This window comes from Prionailurus viverrinus, chromosome C2 (genome assembly GCF_022837055.1).
Source record: "Prionailurus viverrinus isolate Anna chromosome C2, UM_Priviv_1.0, whole genome shotgun sequence".
Taxonomy (NCBI): domain Eukaryota; kingdom Metazoa; phylum Chordata; class Mammalia; order Carnivora; family Felidae; genus Prionailurus; species Prionailurus viverrinus.
The window spans coordinates 91,485,677-91,501,684 of NC_062569.1; the positions used below are offsets into that span (position 1 = coordinate 91,485,677).

A 16,008-nucleotide genomic window follows, 5' to 3' on the forward strand; every position below is an offset into this window, starting at 1 on the left:
ACAGGAGCATGTCTAGCCCCAGTTTGCTAAGATAGAGACTTATATAATGAAATGTAATCATGGGACTAACATCCAATTATCTTTGCCATATTCTATTGGATATTAAAATTAAGTCACAGATCTCACCCATACTTGACGGGTAGAGATTAATATGGCAACACCAGGGGGCAAAGATCAGGGGGCCATCTTAGACTTCTTCCTATCACAGTTAGTGAGGTTAAAGATGCAATATCCTAGGATCTAGCAGTTTTCCTACACACATGAAGATGTGTGCAAAAATTTTCATAGCAGCATCGTTTGTAAAAAAGAAAAACCCTATTGTTCTACAATTTAAAAATGTCTCAAACTACAAAAAGATGAAGTCAGAGAGATATTCACTAATAAAACACATTGCGTGGTATAACATTTTTGTAAAAGTAACATCATATATATACACACACATATATATATATGAATTTTGCTTCAGCAATGGCCTACTGTTGTCTAACAAATTCTCCCACCACTGAGAATCACTGGACAAAACACAAAAACATTAAGGCATGGAGGAGATACCATGGCAGTGAGAATTTATGGGTCCAAGATCTGTAAGAAAAGGGAAGCCACAAGAGATGAGCCTGACATTTGCCATCACTTTTCCACCTGAGGTGATTGCTAATTCTGAAAGCAGTGGCTGAAAAACTGAGTGGAGCTTTTAGCTGTCTCATGGGGCTGAGGAAGCTGGGCCAAGGACAAAAGGCCCTCATCAGGAGTAAGAGTGAACTGGAAAGAAACTAGTTTTCACAAGGACTAAGTCCAGCTCTGAATAGTCTCAGTTCCTGATTGGAATGAATTGATCTCTCCTCAGTTTAACGATGGTTGGGTATACTTGCCCCCAATTGTCTCCCTTACAACAACCTCCCTTTCTCCAATCCCCCTGCTCAAACTCAACTCACTCTAGAAGACACAACATTCACCAGTGGAGAATACTGATGTGGCAGGGAGAGATCCAGGACAAATGAACATTGCATAGCCTAGGATTCATGTAATGTAGTCCTCCCTTCCATACTTATAAATGAATTGAGCTACCAGACCTCTTTCACACTGCTTCTCTGCCAGTGTTTTAAATTGATCTGATAAAACATGTCACATGTGAGACTTTCTATTCTGTGACCTCTGCTTGGCTGGCTGGCTTCAGTCCTTCTTCTTTTGAAGGTACTGCTCAAAAAGAATTCCGTCAAATTTAACAGTAACAATCATTTGCCCAAATTTTCATTTGCGAGCCCTTGAGAGTGAAGCAACTATTTATGCTTCATTCAATTTCTTAATTGTTTTTGATACTTCTCATACATTATCAGGCAAAGGGGAAGGGGGAGGGGGGAAGGAATACCCAGAAGTTTCCTCACACGTGTTGCCTGTGAATGCCTTAGACATGAGGCACTGACTTAAATTTTTTTTTTTAATGTTTATTTATTTATTTATGAGAGAGAGCGAGCGAGCAGGGAAGGGGCAGAGAATGAGAAAGACACAGTCTGAAGCAGGCTCCAGGTTCTGAGCTGTCAGACTCACCAACTGAACCGTCAGATCATGACCTGAGCCGAAGTTGGACGCTTATCGGACTGAGCCACCCAGACAACCCACGAGGCACTGACTTTTAACACTTGTAATATGCCCTTAGCCTTCATTCATTCCATGATTCGTTCAATAAACGGTGCTAGGTACCAACCATGTTAGAGGCTGGTTATGGACAGGTGAGGCAAGGATCCATCCGCCCTGGAAGAGCTACGAAGACAGATTTGTAGACATACTTTTGCAATTCAAGCTAAGTACAGTCCTATGGTCCCTACACCACGATTCTCCAACCTTTGCCTTTGCCTACTACCCTCCTCCTCAGCGAAACCTCCCAAATCCTGGACTCTTCATTGGTTCCCGCTAACCTCTAGGGCTTGCAGAGAAAGACGGCTGGAAGACTACGTCTCCCGGCAGCCTCTGCATCAGGGCAGCGGAGGGGAGTGCGCAGGCGCATGGGTCGGCCCCCGCGCGCAGGCGCACTGCGAACGCCCGCTGAGCAGGGTCTTGCTGCTGGGTGCGCGGCGGCGGAGAGCGAGGGCCTGGTGAGCACCGGCGCTGGCCGGCTGTTGGAGCTTGTGCGCGGGAGAGGAACGGCGGGCAGGCAAGCGAGCAAGCGGCTCACCCCAGCATCGGCACCGGGATCGGTTGCCTTGAGTCTGGTGAGTGCGGGGCCCCGCGGCCTCGGCCCCTCCCCCTCCCGCCGGCGGATCCGGTAGTCCTCGGCGGGACCCGGGAGAGGCCCCGGGGCGAGGGCGGGCGCCGAACGGGCTCGAGCTTGGGTTCCTGGGCCCGGGCGCTCGCGGCGCGTCCATGCGTCACGGCCCGGCGGTCCTAACGGCCGCGCGGCCGGCGGAGGGGAGGGTGGGGGTGGGGATCGCTGGTGTGATCGCCATCGGGAACGCCGGTCGAGGCGAGGCAGGGCGGGGCGGCGGCGGGGCTGGAAGCGGCGCCGGGGACTGCGGGGCGCCAGGCAGCGGGGCTGAGAGGAGGCGAGCGCCGAGCCTGCGCCGCGGCCCCATGCGAGCGGGGGGCGGGGGTGGGCAGCGCCGGGTGCTGGGATTTGAGGCAGGAGGGAGCAGGGGGCGCGGGTAGAAATCCCGTCTCGGGAATTCACAAGTTACAGCCCGTGCTGGAGCCGGTGGTTGGGGGGGGGGGGGGGGCGGGGGTGGAGACGGACGACTGCAGTTTACAGATGTCATAACAACATGGGCCTGAAGCGGCTGACCGGGGTGTGGTAATTATAGGAATGACAGAACTTAGTCTGCACACAGCGTGTGTAACTGGTGATGGGAGGGAAACAGCGAAGTATTCGATGAAGCGCAAAATGGGAGGAGAAAAACTGAAGGATGACTGGAGTCAAGGAAGTCTTGAAGGAATGTTTTAGGTTTGAATGAAAGTATTTAATGTTTCACTTTTAAGGGAAAGATTTCAAAATCACTGATTTTTAAGGTTTAAATGCCAAGTAAACAAATTTGAAGTTTTTTTCCCCTAAAACATGCTAAAATAAATATTACTTTTTCATCCTTTTTTCTTTTAAGAAACAGTTCCTTCAAAACCTCTGTTTCTCAGCAGTAGATGAGTAAGTGATTTTACCCTCTTGTTGCTTCCAGGCTCATTCTCGAGATTAACTTGTTCTTGTATTTGTAATATTTTGGAACGGATCCAGAAGTTATTTCCCCTTAAAGATTGTTAAGATGCAATTTTAACTTTTCGAAGGCAAATGATAGTGAAGTATATTGCATTTTCACTGAAATCATTTATTCTTGGGGGGGCCACTCTGTATACTTGATTATAAGATGGAGGATGTGTGAGAAGGAATGAACATTTGAACTCCTTTCCAGGTATTTTGCCGAGTACTTTAGGTATGGTAAAACATTTATGCTTACAGTAACTCTGAAGTAGATGTTAATTTTTTCCATTCTACAGATAAAAGCTTTGAAAGTCAGAGAAGTTAAGTAACTTACCTAAGGTCATATAGCTCTTTTTGGAAACAGCCTGAAAACCCAAGATCACTGCCATTTTAAGAATTATTTCTCCCCTCCTTACATACCTCTTGGTTGTATATGTGTGTGTTTTTTAAAAATTATTACTTAATCCATTCATTCAGTATATACTTAATGAGTGATTGTATGCCTTCAGACTAGGGATACAGACACAGCCAAAAAGCTGTTACTATCCCCATGGAATTGATAGTGTGGAGGGGAAGACTGACATAGAGTGAATACAAGTATTAACTGCTTGGCATTTTATCAGTCATTATAACTGAGCAGAAATTGTAATGTACTCTAGTAAATAGCAAAAGAAGTTTAAATGGAATTAGACATGAGCCTTGAGTTTACAGTCTAGTAGAGAAACAAAACATATAAAAACCTAAAACCAAATGACAGAAGTAAACACCTCACCTGAAGTCAGTATACTTGCATTTTGTTACTTTAGGCCCTCTTTAGAGAACTATGATTTAATGTTATGGACATCGACTTTTATCTACAATTGGTACATAAGAAAAGACAACATGAAAAAAATCTTCATTGCTAATTTATTTATTGGGCCTTATGAGGTAGATACCTTAGAGACAAATTCTTTTTAAGAGCCCAGTGGTAGGCTTTTTTTTTTTTTTTTTTTAAAACGACTGTTTTTATTAGATCATTTGTCTTTTGTAAGCCATCCTGTTTATCCTGTTGCTCCTCACACTTTGGCTATTGGGAGTGGGATGGGAGTTCAGAGCTGTGTCCAACTTTTGTAATTTTCCTTAGCCTCAGCCATGTTATAAACTATATCAGATAGTTTGGAATTTCTCTCAGTTGTTTCCTGGACTATTTTCTTTGTTCTTTGTTGCTCTCAATTTAGTTTCTACCTTTTCCCTTTCATTTGAGATTAGGGATTATAGTTTACCCTTCTTATCACGAGTGTTTTAACACAATGTTTGCTAAATTAACGATTGTCTTGATGATTTATGATGTTTATGTTTTGAAGCCTGTCAGATTGTTTTTAGAAATATGTATGAATACTTTGCATAAGATCAATTAAGATTTTGGGCCATGCAAATAAAGGTGACTGACCTAGTGATGAAGATAATTCCCTATTACTCAAAGTCTTTGTTTTAAGATCGCTGTACTATGCAGGTATTATGAATTCAGCCATAATAATGGAAGAAAACATTGGAAATGGTAAACAATTCAATTAGCTGATTGGGGCTGATTTCACTCCGTTCTTGCTGCAGTAAGCAGGAGGTGGCCCCAGGCCAACGGGGGGCCAGATAGGGCCTGCATTAGAAAATTTTGAGGCCCTGCAGTGAAAGAGCAGGGATGAAGACTGATGGAACGTGCAGTTCTGTTTTTTTTTTTTTTTTAAGATGTTACAACCCAACCAAATACAGATCTAAGTGATAAAATGTTTCTGACCTAGTATAGTAGATTAATTGGGGCAGTTCTTGAAAGCAGGCAATAATCCAGAATGTGGATAATGGGGATAATCTTCTTCACATAACAAGAATAATGCTGCCCTTCATATACAAAGATAAGTCTGCTTACTCATCGTGATTGATTTTCCAGCATGAGGAGGGATATTTGCTGAGTTGTCCATGAGTCTCTGTATTCTGACCAACAAGGCAGCTTGGGGTCAGAATGGGGGCTTGTAGCTAGGAAACAAAGACAAACAGGAGGGACTAACATCTATTGATGGATCAAGTACTACATTAATTGTTTTCACTTAATTATCCTTGCAAAACCACTTTGAAGAGGTGGTAACATGTATAGGGTGGTTAGGTAACTTGTCCTACTTCATGGAGTACATGATGGAGCTGGAATTCAAACAGGGCTATTTGTACTATGTTCACACCAACCATTGAAACTTGGTTTTTTCTTGGTTTGCAGTTCAGTCTTCCAAGCAGAATAAACTAGATTTAGTTGGTTTAGCATCATGAAATGATACTGTGAAGATCTACTTCACTAAAGGCTGAAGGAAGACTGTTCAAGTTCCTTCCTTTATTGCCATTAAAAATACAATTTTTTAACTAGAATAATGTGAAAAACAATTGTCCCCTGTCCTAGCCTCTGTACTATTAGAGGCTACCTTTTTTTTTTTTTAAGATGTTTACTCTCATTTATTAATAAGTTGTTTCTATTGCTTTTTCATGATATAGCAATTTCAGGCATTATTTATGGACTTTCTTCCATACACACACACACACACACACACACACACACACACACACACAGCCTCTCCCTCCCAATCTCTCAGTATAATTATCATAGTCCTTTATTAAGTCAATATTCAGAGTGTTTACAATAACTATGTAAATATTCACAACTGAACCGTGTACTATTATGATGTCATTTCTTCTGTTAACCTATTTGTGTTTTTCCAGGAGTTAATACTTTTTTTTCTCTCTTTATTTCCTGAAATAGTTGTCTTAGAACTCTGTCTCTTTAATGCAATCTGGACTGGTTACTTTCTAGGCCTACTTGCCACCTGTTATCTTGGAACTTATCTTTACATCACTCTTAAAATTCTCTTTGCCTCTCTCCTGTTTTGGGTCTTTTTTTTTTAGCCTCCTGAGAAAGAGTACCTGGGAAGTAAAAACTTTCTGAGATTGTGCATAATTGAAATAGATCTCTAGTCTATCTTAACATTTCATCAGTAATTTGGCTGGGTATAAAATTGTAGGCTTAAAAAATTTGAAAGTCATAGCTTGTTGTTTTCTTGTGTTCCATTGCTGCTGTTGAAGTCCAAAACCATTCTGAATCTTCTTTGTTTGTATGTGACCTTCCCATGAACCAACTGAGCCACCCAGGCACTGCAGAATGTTATTTTTAACCCCTGAAATTCCATGATAATATGCCTAAATAAGTTGTTTTGTTTTTTAATTTTTTTTTAATGTTTGTTTATTTTTGAGACAGAGAGAGACAGAGCATCAACGAGGGAGGGGCAGAGAGAGAGGGAGACAGAATCAGAAGCAGGCTCCAGGCTCTGAGCCATCAGCCCAGAGCCCGACTCGGGGTGAGATTGTGACCTGAACCAAAGTCGGATGCTTAACCGGCTGAGCCACCCAGGCGCCCCATTGTTTTTTTAATTTAAGGGCACTTCATGAAAGCTTACAAGCATAAATGCTTCATGTCATTTAGTTCTGGAGAATTTTTAAAAATTATTTTCTGGACTTTAGGTAAAAATAGTTTTCAAGTTAATTATGCTTCCCAGTTCTTGACACACTATCAGCAAACCATACAAGATCCTTTAAGTTTTTCTTTGATTTCTGAGCCCTACTTCCCCATTACCGTTTTCAGTAGGCATTCACTGCATTGTGATTGATATATTCCTTGATTATATATGAATCGTTGAATAATTGTGAAATATGTAGTGGTGTGTGTGTACGTATTTAGTTTATTGTGTTATAGACCTTGTCCTGTTTCTTACTTTTTTTTATTCAGCATGGTTTTAGAGACTTTTCTGTCTTGTTGTCTGTACATATAATTGTGTGTGATGTAATTCCATAATACACATCTGGCACATTTTATTTTTCTTTCCCACCTGAGTTGCCTTTCTGGCATCACAAATACACCATGGTAAATATACTCTTGTACATTATTGTGGACCTGTGTGAGAAGTTCTCTGGGATATACACACAAGAGTGGGATTCCTGGGTTATAGAATAGGAGAGCTAGTTTATGTGCCTAGTAGAAGTATAGGAGGGTTCTTGTTTGCCCATATCTTTGTCAGTACTTGCTTTTATTCAACTTTGTAATATTTGCCAGCAATGGATATAAAGTGGCATCTCACTATTTCAGTTTACATTCTCTGATTACTAATGAGTTTGAGCATCTTTTGGATCTGTTCAAGTTTTCCCTTTTGAAAATTGTCTATTTTGTCCTTTGTTTCTCTTTCCTTTGGGTTACTGTCTTTTTGGTTTGCAGAGGTTCCTTGTGGAGGTTAGATTTGAATGGTCTGTTCCTTTTAGGCTTGGAAAATATCTTCTCTAAGCCTGTCATCTTTCTGTTAATTTTGCCTATAGTGTCTCTCATTGAATGGGTATTCTAAATTTGATGCCTTGTTTCTTTGATAATCCCTTCCTCATCAATTTTTTTTGTTCTCTCTTGGAATTTGTATTTGGGTATTGGAACTCTTAGGCTGTTCTTTTAATTTTCTTTTCCTTCTTATTTTCCATTACTTAGTCTTTTTGTTCTGCTTCCTAAGAAATTTCCTTAGTATTATCTTCCAACCTTTCTATTGAGTTTTAAATTTCTATCCACATTTTAAGTTTCTTAGAGCTCATTCTTCCAGTATCTTAAATTTTTTTTTAATGTTTATTTAATTTTGAGAGTGAGAGCACAAGCAGGGTAGAGGCAGAGAAAAGGAGGGACAGAGGACCCAAAGGTCTCCATACTGACAGCAGAGAGCCTGATGCAGGGCTCAATCTCACAAACTGTGAGATCATGACCTGAGCCGAAGTTGGATGCTTAACCGGTTGAGCCACCCAGGTGCTCCTGCTATAGTATCTTTATATTGATTCACAGACACTATAATCCTTCTGAAGATAATAGGTTTTTTTTTTTCAATTTTTTTTTTTTTCAACGTTTATTTATTTTTGGGACAGAGTCAGACAGAGCATGAATGGGGGAGGGGCAGAGAGAGAGGGAGACACAGAATCGGAAGCAGGCTCCAGGGCTCTGAGCCGTCAGCCCAGAGCCTGACGCAGGGCTCGAACTCACGGACCGCGAGATCGTGACCTGGCTGAAGTCGGACGCTTAACCCACTGCGCCACCCAGGCGCCCCTGAAGATAATAGTTTTTAAGTTTCCTCCCTCCCACTCCCATTTGCTGTTTCTTTAAGTTCCTTTTTTTGTTTCTATTGTTGTCTTTTCTGTATAGAGGCTTTCCCCAGCCTTCATCTTACAGGGTTTGCCCATTCATATTTAAGAGTGAAGTGCCAAAAATGGAATTGAAAACTCTGTAGGTGTGGCATGTTGAAGGTGGCCACTTATGGGAGGAGGGGACACTTGTAGGTCCTTTCTCGTGGTCTCATCAGTTTCCTGGATCCAGAAAGAGAACTTCCAGCCTCTTGCCTGGAGGATATATATACCTGGCTGCTATGTTTTGAGAATTCATCTTAAAAAGTAGCTGGGGTTCTCACTGTTCATTGTGTTCATGTAATCCTGTTTGCTGTATGGCACCTGTACTTAGAGTCTCTTTAGTTTGGTTTCTGCAGAGCAATCCTGTCAAGAACTGTAGGGTTGGGGAAGGGATGGTTGCTGGCTCTAAACAATGGGGGAGGAAATCTGGCTGTGATGACTGTAGATTTTCAGCTAACCTTCTAGGTTTTAGTCCCATTCCTGTCTACCTTCAAAGATGCCTGTGAAGCCTCCTGCTTGTGGGCAGTGTGAATCAGCTTTTTTGCAGGTGTTTAGGCTTTAGAGTTCTCCACTTTGCTAATAAAATATCATTTGACCATTTGTTTTACAGCTTCTAACAAGGTTTTGACATCTCATCTGTGATTCTGTTTTTTTCTATCCCGTGGTTCATTCCTTTAAAAAAATGTTAATAATTTTAGCACCGATTAATCTACCAGATTTACCATTTTATTTCTTTATATAAACTTTTTTTCTATTTGAGTATAGTTGACACACAATATTATATTATTTCCTAAACTCTTTATTTTCTGATCTGTTCATTCTTTCCACAACATTTGAGGGACTGCTGTATGCTCAGTGCTATGCTTAGTATACATTTAAAATTTTTTAAATTTAAAATTAAATTTTATTTACTTATTTATTTATTTAATGTTTATTTATTTTTGAGACAGAGAGAGAGCATTAATGGGGGAGGGTCAGAGAGAGAGGGAGACACAGAATCTGAAGCAGGCTCCGGGCTCTGAGCTATCAGCACAGAGCCCGACGTGGGGCCCCGAACTCACCGACCGTGAGATCATGACCTGAGCCAAAGTCGGATGCTTAACCGACTGAGTCACCCAGGTGCCCCTAAATTTTATTTATTATTATTTTTTTTAATGTTCATTTTTGAGAGAGACAGAGTGTGAGTGGAGGAGGGGCAGAGAGGGAGACACAGAATCCAAAGCAGGCTCCAGGCTCTGAGCTGTCAGCACAGAGCCTGACACAGGGCTCAGACTTGTGAACTGTGAGATCTTGACCTGAGCCGAAGTTGGATGCTTAACTGACTGAGCCACCTGGCACCTCTAAAATTACATTTTAATTTTTTTTTAACATTTATTCATTTTTGAGAGACAAAGTGTGAGTGGGGGAGGGGCAGAGAGTGCCAGTGAGACACAGAATCTGAACGAAGCAGGCTCCAGGCTCTAAGCTGTTAGCACACAGTCTGATGTGGGGCTCGAACTTACAGACTGCGAGATCATGACCTGAGCTGAAGTGGGATGCTTGACTGGCTGAGCCACCCAGGGGCCCCCAAAATTGATTTAAAAATTTTTTTTTTTTCAACGTTTATTTATTTTTGGGACAGAGAGAGACAGAGCATGAACGGGGGAGGGGCAGGGAGAGAGGGAGACACAGAATCGGAAACAGGCTCCAGGCTCTGAGCCATCAGCCCAGAGCCCGACGCGGGGCTGGAACCCACGGGCCGCGAGATCATTACCTGGCTGAAGTCGGACGCTTAACCGACTGCGCCACCCAGGCGCCCCAAAAATTGATTTTTAAAAAGAAAATTTCTGAGGGGCGACTGGGTGGCTCGGTTGGTGGAGCCTGCAACCCAATCTTGGGGTTGTGGGATTTAGTCCCATGTTCAGTGTAGAGATTATACTTAAAAATAAAATCTTAAAAAAAATTACAGTTTCTGATCTTTAGTTGTTAATATGTTTTGGGAAGAGAGGTACATCCTATATGTGCTGCTTCTTAATTTGAAATGTGAAAGCCCTCATAAGTGCACATGTGATAGATATATTACAGAACAAATAAATTCAATAATGAATATGAATTGGATTAAGGCAAGTTTGTAAAGTTTTTTTTAACATGAAGGAACTCGACACCAATTTTTGGGAAAGATTTATCTAAAAAAATCCAGCTACAAATAAATAAGGGAATAGGTAGTTTTTCTTAAAGATCTAAAGTATTCGATCAGAACTTTGATGAAATAACAGAACATTGAGATGACAAAATTCTAGCCAAAAGTAAAGAAATTTCAGTGTTTTAGGTAGGCTAGGAAGCTTCACTGTAGTAAATACATGCTTTCAGCTCTAGTTTTTGAAAGTTTTCTTATTGTATAAATAGTACAGTTGCTTACTGTAGAAAATTTGGAAGATATAGAAAAATATTAATTTGCTCTTAAAGTATTTGTATTCCACTTTAAAAATATAGAAAATAAGTTGGGTTTTTGTTTCTCAGCATCCAGATTTTTCATACGTTATTGGCCAGATTTTTCCCATGTTAGTGTTGTTTTTCTCATTTCTCAGAATATTACTATCATTTCCATAACCAAGCCCTCGGTTTGGAAGTTTTAGGTTTACAATTTTTCATTGTAACAATCACAATGCAGTGAACAGTCTTACACATACTGCTAATTTTATTTCATTTGGGTGTATTCCAAAAGTAGAATTACTGAATCCTAGGGTATGGATTTCTAAAAATCCTTAGTAAATATTTTCCTTTAAATGTTTGGATATTGAGAATGTCTTTGGTGAACATTGCAAGTTGGGAATCTGTAGATACTGGAAGGTGAAGTCAGAATTCAGGGTCAAAGGTTATAGTCAACTTCTCAGTGGAAGAAAATTTGAAGCTGGGACATGAGAGAAAATAGAGATTTCTATTTAGATTAATGGGGTTAAAGCTATATAAGATGGAACCAGAGATGAGCACCTATGAATTATGTCTACAGCATTGACTTTTCACAGGAGTGGCTTAGGGCTGTGTTTTCCAGGCTTTGCCCCCACTGAACACTAGAATGTTGTCACTAAAATAAAGGAACTCTTTCAATCATTTTACAGGAAAAAAAATGAGTAGAATATTTTCAATTTTATTTTTCTTCTCTAATTTTTATTAAAATATTTTAAAGGGGTCTGCTACCACTTGATTAGAAGTTGGTAAGAAAGGAGTAGTATTTACAAATGAACTGAAAGGTTGTTTATACTTAATTCATTTATGCTTAAATTTATAAATCCATAACCTATTTTGTAATCATATTTTGTGGTTTTGGGTTTTTTTTTTTTTTTATATTAAAAGCATGTCATGTTTTCTAATTAAATTATGCTTAGTTTATATGATTAACTGTATTAGTAATTTATGGTGTTTCACAAAGAATATTGTGAATGTTAAATATTTAGAGTTTTTAGTGTGTTGGGATTTACTGACTGGGTGGATTGACTCAGAACAGTAAATATATATCATCTTGAATATAATAAAATATAAAAAGACGTACAGTCAGTATGTTGGGTAAACATTGGTATAGGATGAAAAGAATATTGAGTGAATCAAGGTCAAGGGATCTTGTAGGACAAAGAAGTTCAAATTTGATCTGAGATATGCCAAAGACTCACTCTGGGTCCTTAAGCTTGAGGTAATACAGCGAAAAAGGTGTTGAGATTAATCCGAGAGCTGTATGAAGGATGAATTGAAGAACAGCGGAGTCCCAAGGTTAAGGAAGGGTGGGTTAGAGTTTTTTCAGTTATGTGGATATTAGGATGACAAGGACCTGGACCAGACTGGTGGCAGTTGAGAGTGGACAGGTGTAGATAAAATCAAACACTTGGGATAGAATAATAAGGAAAATTTGATAATTAACTAAATGGACATGAAGGAAAAAGTGGAAGATTTCATTTTGGAAGAGTAGAGTGCATTCTGTTTTACCACCAGTTTTGCATCTGGTTTTTAATTTTGTTGCTTTCTTGGCTTTATTTCCTTAGAAACCATGGAAAATTAGGCACGATGGCTTTAATTGTTAAGGCTCCTGGTTCCTGAGAGAGTATTTTGAAAAATTATTGACAGTAACTTAGGTTTTTTAAATTAATTGTGTAGGTGATAATACACTAAAAATAATTGCTTAGGGTTAGCAAAATTGTTCATACTATTACTTTGTTATTCATTTTATAATCCTGTATAGATTTTGTTTCATTTCTTTGTTATCAAAGTTCCTTTCAATCCAATGTAAGCTTAAGTTTCAACTGTATTTTGCATTGTTTTCCAGTAAAGCTTTTGCTTCACTATAATGTTTTTCAGTTGCAGAGGCGTATCAGAATTTACTTGGAAATCTTTAAAGGAAAAAACTAAACACCAGAGACCTAGTATGTGCTTCAGACTTATTAATCAAATTCTTTGGAAGTACAGCTGAGGTGCCTGTTTTTCAAAAAGCTCTCCCACGTGGCAGATATAATTCCCTCTTTTCTCCATAAGGAGGGCGAACCAACCAATCTCAGTTATCAGTAGGGATGTAGAAATATTTAAGATTTTTTATTTTAATATAGACTTTTTTTTAGAGTAGTTTTAGGTTCATAACAAAATTGAATGGAAAGTAGAGTTCCCATGTACCCCACTACCTTCCCCACCATTAACATTCGCATTAGAGTAGTACATTTGTTGTAATGAAACTAACACTGATACATCATTATCCAAAGTCCATAGTTTACATTAAGTTTGCATTCATTCTTTGTGTTGTACATTCTTTGGAGTTATGACAAATATATCGTTGCTGGTATCCACATAATCCAGTGAAGTATCATACATAATAGTTTCACTGCCCTAAAAATCCTTTCTGCTCTGCTGTTCGTTCCTTCCACCCTGCAAACCTTTGGCAACCACTTATCTTTTAACTGTTTCCATAGTTTTGTCTGTTGTAGAACGTCATTTAATTGGAATCATACCCATGTGTTTTTTCAAAATTCTCAATGTGGCAGATATATCTCTGTACCCCACAAAAAGGAGGAGAGGAAGATATTATATTAAATAATCTCATTTATGTATAGTGGCATACAAATTTTTCTTTTATGTTTTTTTAATGTTTATTTATTTTTGAGAGAGGGAGGGAGGGACAGAGCGGGGGAGGGGCAGAGGAAGAGGGAGACACAAAATCTGAAGCAGACTTCAGACTCTGAGCTGTTGGCAGAGTCCGACCTAGTGCTCTAACCCACGAACTGCAAGATCCCGACCTGAGCTGAAGTCTGATGCTTAACCAACTGAGCCACCCAGGCGCCCCATATGGGTTTTTTTTTTTGTTTGTTTCTTTAATTGAAGTTGTAGTTAATACAATGTTACATTACATTCAAATATACAACATAGTCATTCCACAACTCTATACCTATGCAATACTCACCACAAGTGTAGCTACTATATGTCACCTTACGACAATGTTACAGTACCGTTAACTATATTCCCTAGTGACTTCTTTCCCTTCCTTCCATCCCTGTGACTTATTCCATAACTGGAATTCTGTATCTCCCACTCCCCTTCATCTCTTTTACCCATCCTCTCACTCCTCCATCCCCTCTGGGAAACCACCAGTTTGTATTTATGGGTTGGTTTTGCTTTTTGTTTTGTTTTTTAGATTCTACATATAAGTGAAATCATAGGGTATTTGTCTTGGAGTTATTTCACTTAGCATAATCTCTAGGTCTATCCATCTTGTTGCAAGTGGCAAGAGCTCTCTCTCTCTCTCTTTTTTTTTTTTTTTTTTTTTTTTGGTTGGCTGAGTAACATTCCACTGTGTATATATACACCACGTCTTTATCCATTGGTTTATTGTCTATCAGTGGACACTTAGCTTCCTTTCATACCTTGGCTGTTGTAAACAATGTTGCAGTGAACGTAGGGTTGCACATGTCTTTTGGAACGAGTGTTTTCGTTTTCTTTGGGTAAATACCCAGTTGTGGAATTACTGGATCATTTGGTGATTCTGTTTTTGATATTTTGAGGAACCTCCATACTCTTTTCTACAGTGGTTACACCAGTTTGCATTTTCACCTTTTTCTCCACATCCTTTCCAACACTTGTTATTTCTTGTCTCTTTCTGACATATGTTGGATAATAACTCACTGTGGTTTTGATCTGTGGTGTAGAAATGTTTTTGAAGTTTTTTTAAATGTTATTTTTGAGAGAGAGAGAGAGAGAGAGAGAGAGACAATACAAGCAGGGGAGGGGCAGAGAGAGAGGGAGACATAGAATCCAAAGCAGGCTCCAGGCTCTGAACTGTTAGCACAGAGCCTGATGTGAGACTCGAATCCACAGACCACAAGATCATGACCTGAGCCAAAGTCAGATGCTCAACTGACTGAGCCACCCAGGCACCCCAAAAGGGTGTGAAATTTTTAAAGAAAATATTAATATAGAGTTTAAAAGGGTGATACACCATGACCAAGTGTGTGTATTCCAAGAAGCAATCAATCATTCAATATTAAGAAATCTATTAATATCTCACCATACTTAATAGGTCGAGATAGATAAACTTGACCATTTTAATAACTGCCAAAAAAGTCATAAAAATTCAACACACATTTCAAGTTTTAGAAACAAGTAAAATAGATATGAATGGGTGGTAGGTACTTAGATGTCATTTTTTAAGGTATCTCAAAACCATACTGCAACACAGCTGGAGCTAATAGATTGCTGGTAGGAATGCATGATGGTATAGCCACTTTGGAAAACAGTTTGACAATCTTCTGAAGTTAAACATACTCTTATCATATGACCCAGCAGTGTCATTCCTAGTTTTTTACCCAAGAAAAATGAGAATATTTGTTCACACAAAAACCATATGTGAATATTTATAGTAGCTTATTCATAATTACCAAAAACTGAGAACAACCCACATGTCTGTCAGTTGGCAAATAGGTCAAATGTGGAATACAGTGGAATACAATTCAGCAATAAAAGGAATGAATTATTGATAGTTGCAACAAAATTGATGAATCTCAAATTAGTTAATACTGACTGAAAGAAGCCACATTCAAAAGGCTACATACTGGGTGGTTCCAATCATTTTACATTCTGGAAAATGCAAAACTATAAGGATAGAAAATAAATCATTGAGTGCCTTGGGTTGAGAAGGGAGTGGATTTACTAGAAAGAGACCTGACAGAACTACTTGTAGTGAAGGAAATGTTTTCTTCTCTTTGTGGTTACTTAAATGTTAAGTTTTACTGAATGTAAATTATAAATTATACCTCAATAAACCATGGCTTGTTAAAAAATGTTTATTTTGAGAGGGATAGAGGGGTAGAGAGCATGCATGCATGTGTGAGAGCCATCCAGGAGCAGAGAGGGAGGGAGGGAGAGAATCCCAAACAGGCTCTGTGCTCTTAGTGCAGATCCAGTGCAGGGCTAGATCCCATGAACCGTGAGATCATGACCTGAGCTGAAACCAAGAATCAGATGCTGAACCAGCTGAGCCATCCTGGTATCTTGTAAATACATATTTAATTCTTCACCAAGAAGACAGTATTGTAAAGATGTTGAGTTTCTTTAACTTACAGTTAGAATGTTATCTAAATATCCAATGACTTTTTTTAAAGAAAGAA

At 39.4% G+C, this 16,008-nt stretch overlaps 1 protein-coding gene across 1 annotated transcript in view; it reads left to right on the top strand.

The window, feature by feature from the left end:
- The first annotated feature begins 2,034 nt into the window (after window positions 1-2,034).
- KPNA1 (karyopherin subunit alpha 1) overlaps window positions 2,035-16,008 on the top strand; it is a 71,654-nt gene continuing 57,680 nt past the window's right edge. Inside the window, exon 1 of the mRNA XM_047874174.1 lies at window positions 2,035-2,207. The gene's annotated coding sequence lies outside the window, so the exon portion shown is untranslated. The remainder of the gene's footprint in view (window positions 2,208-16,008) is intronic.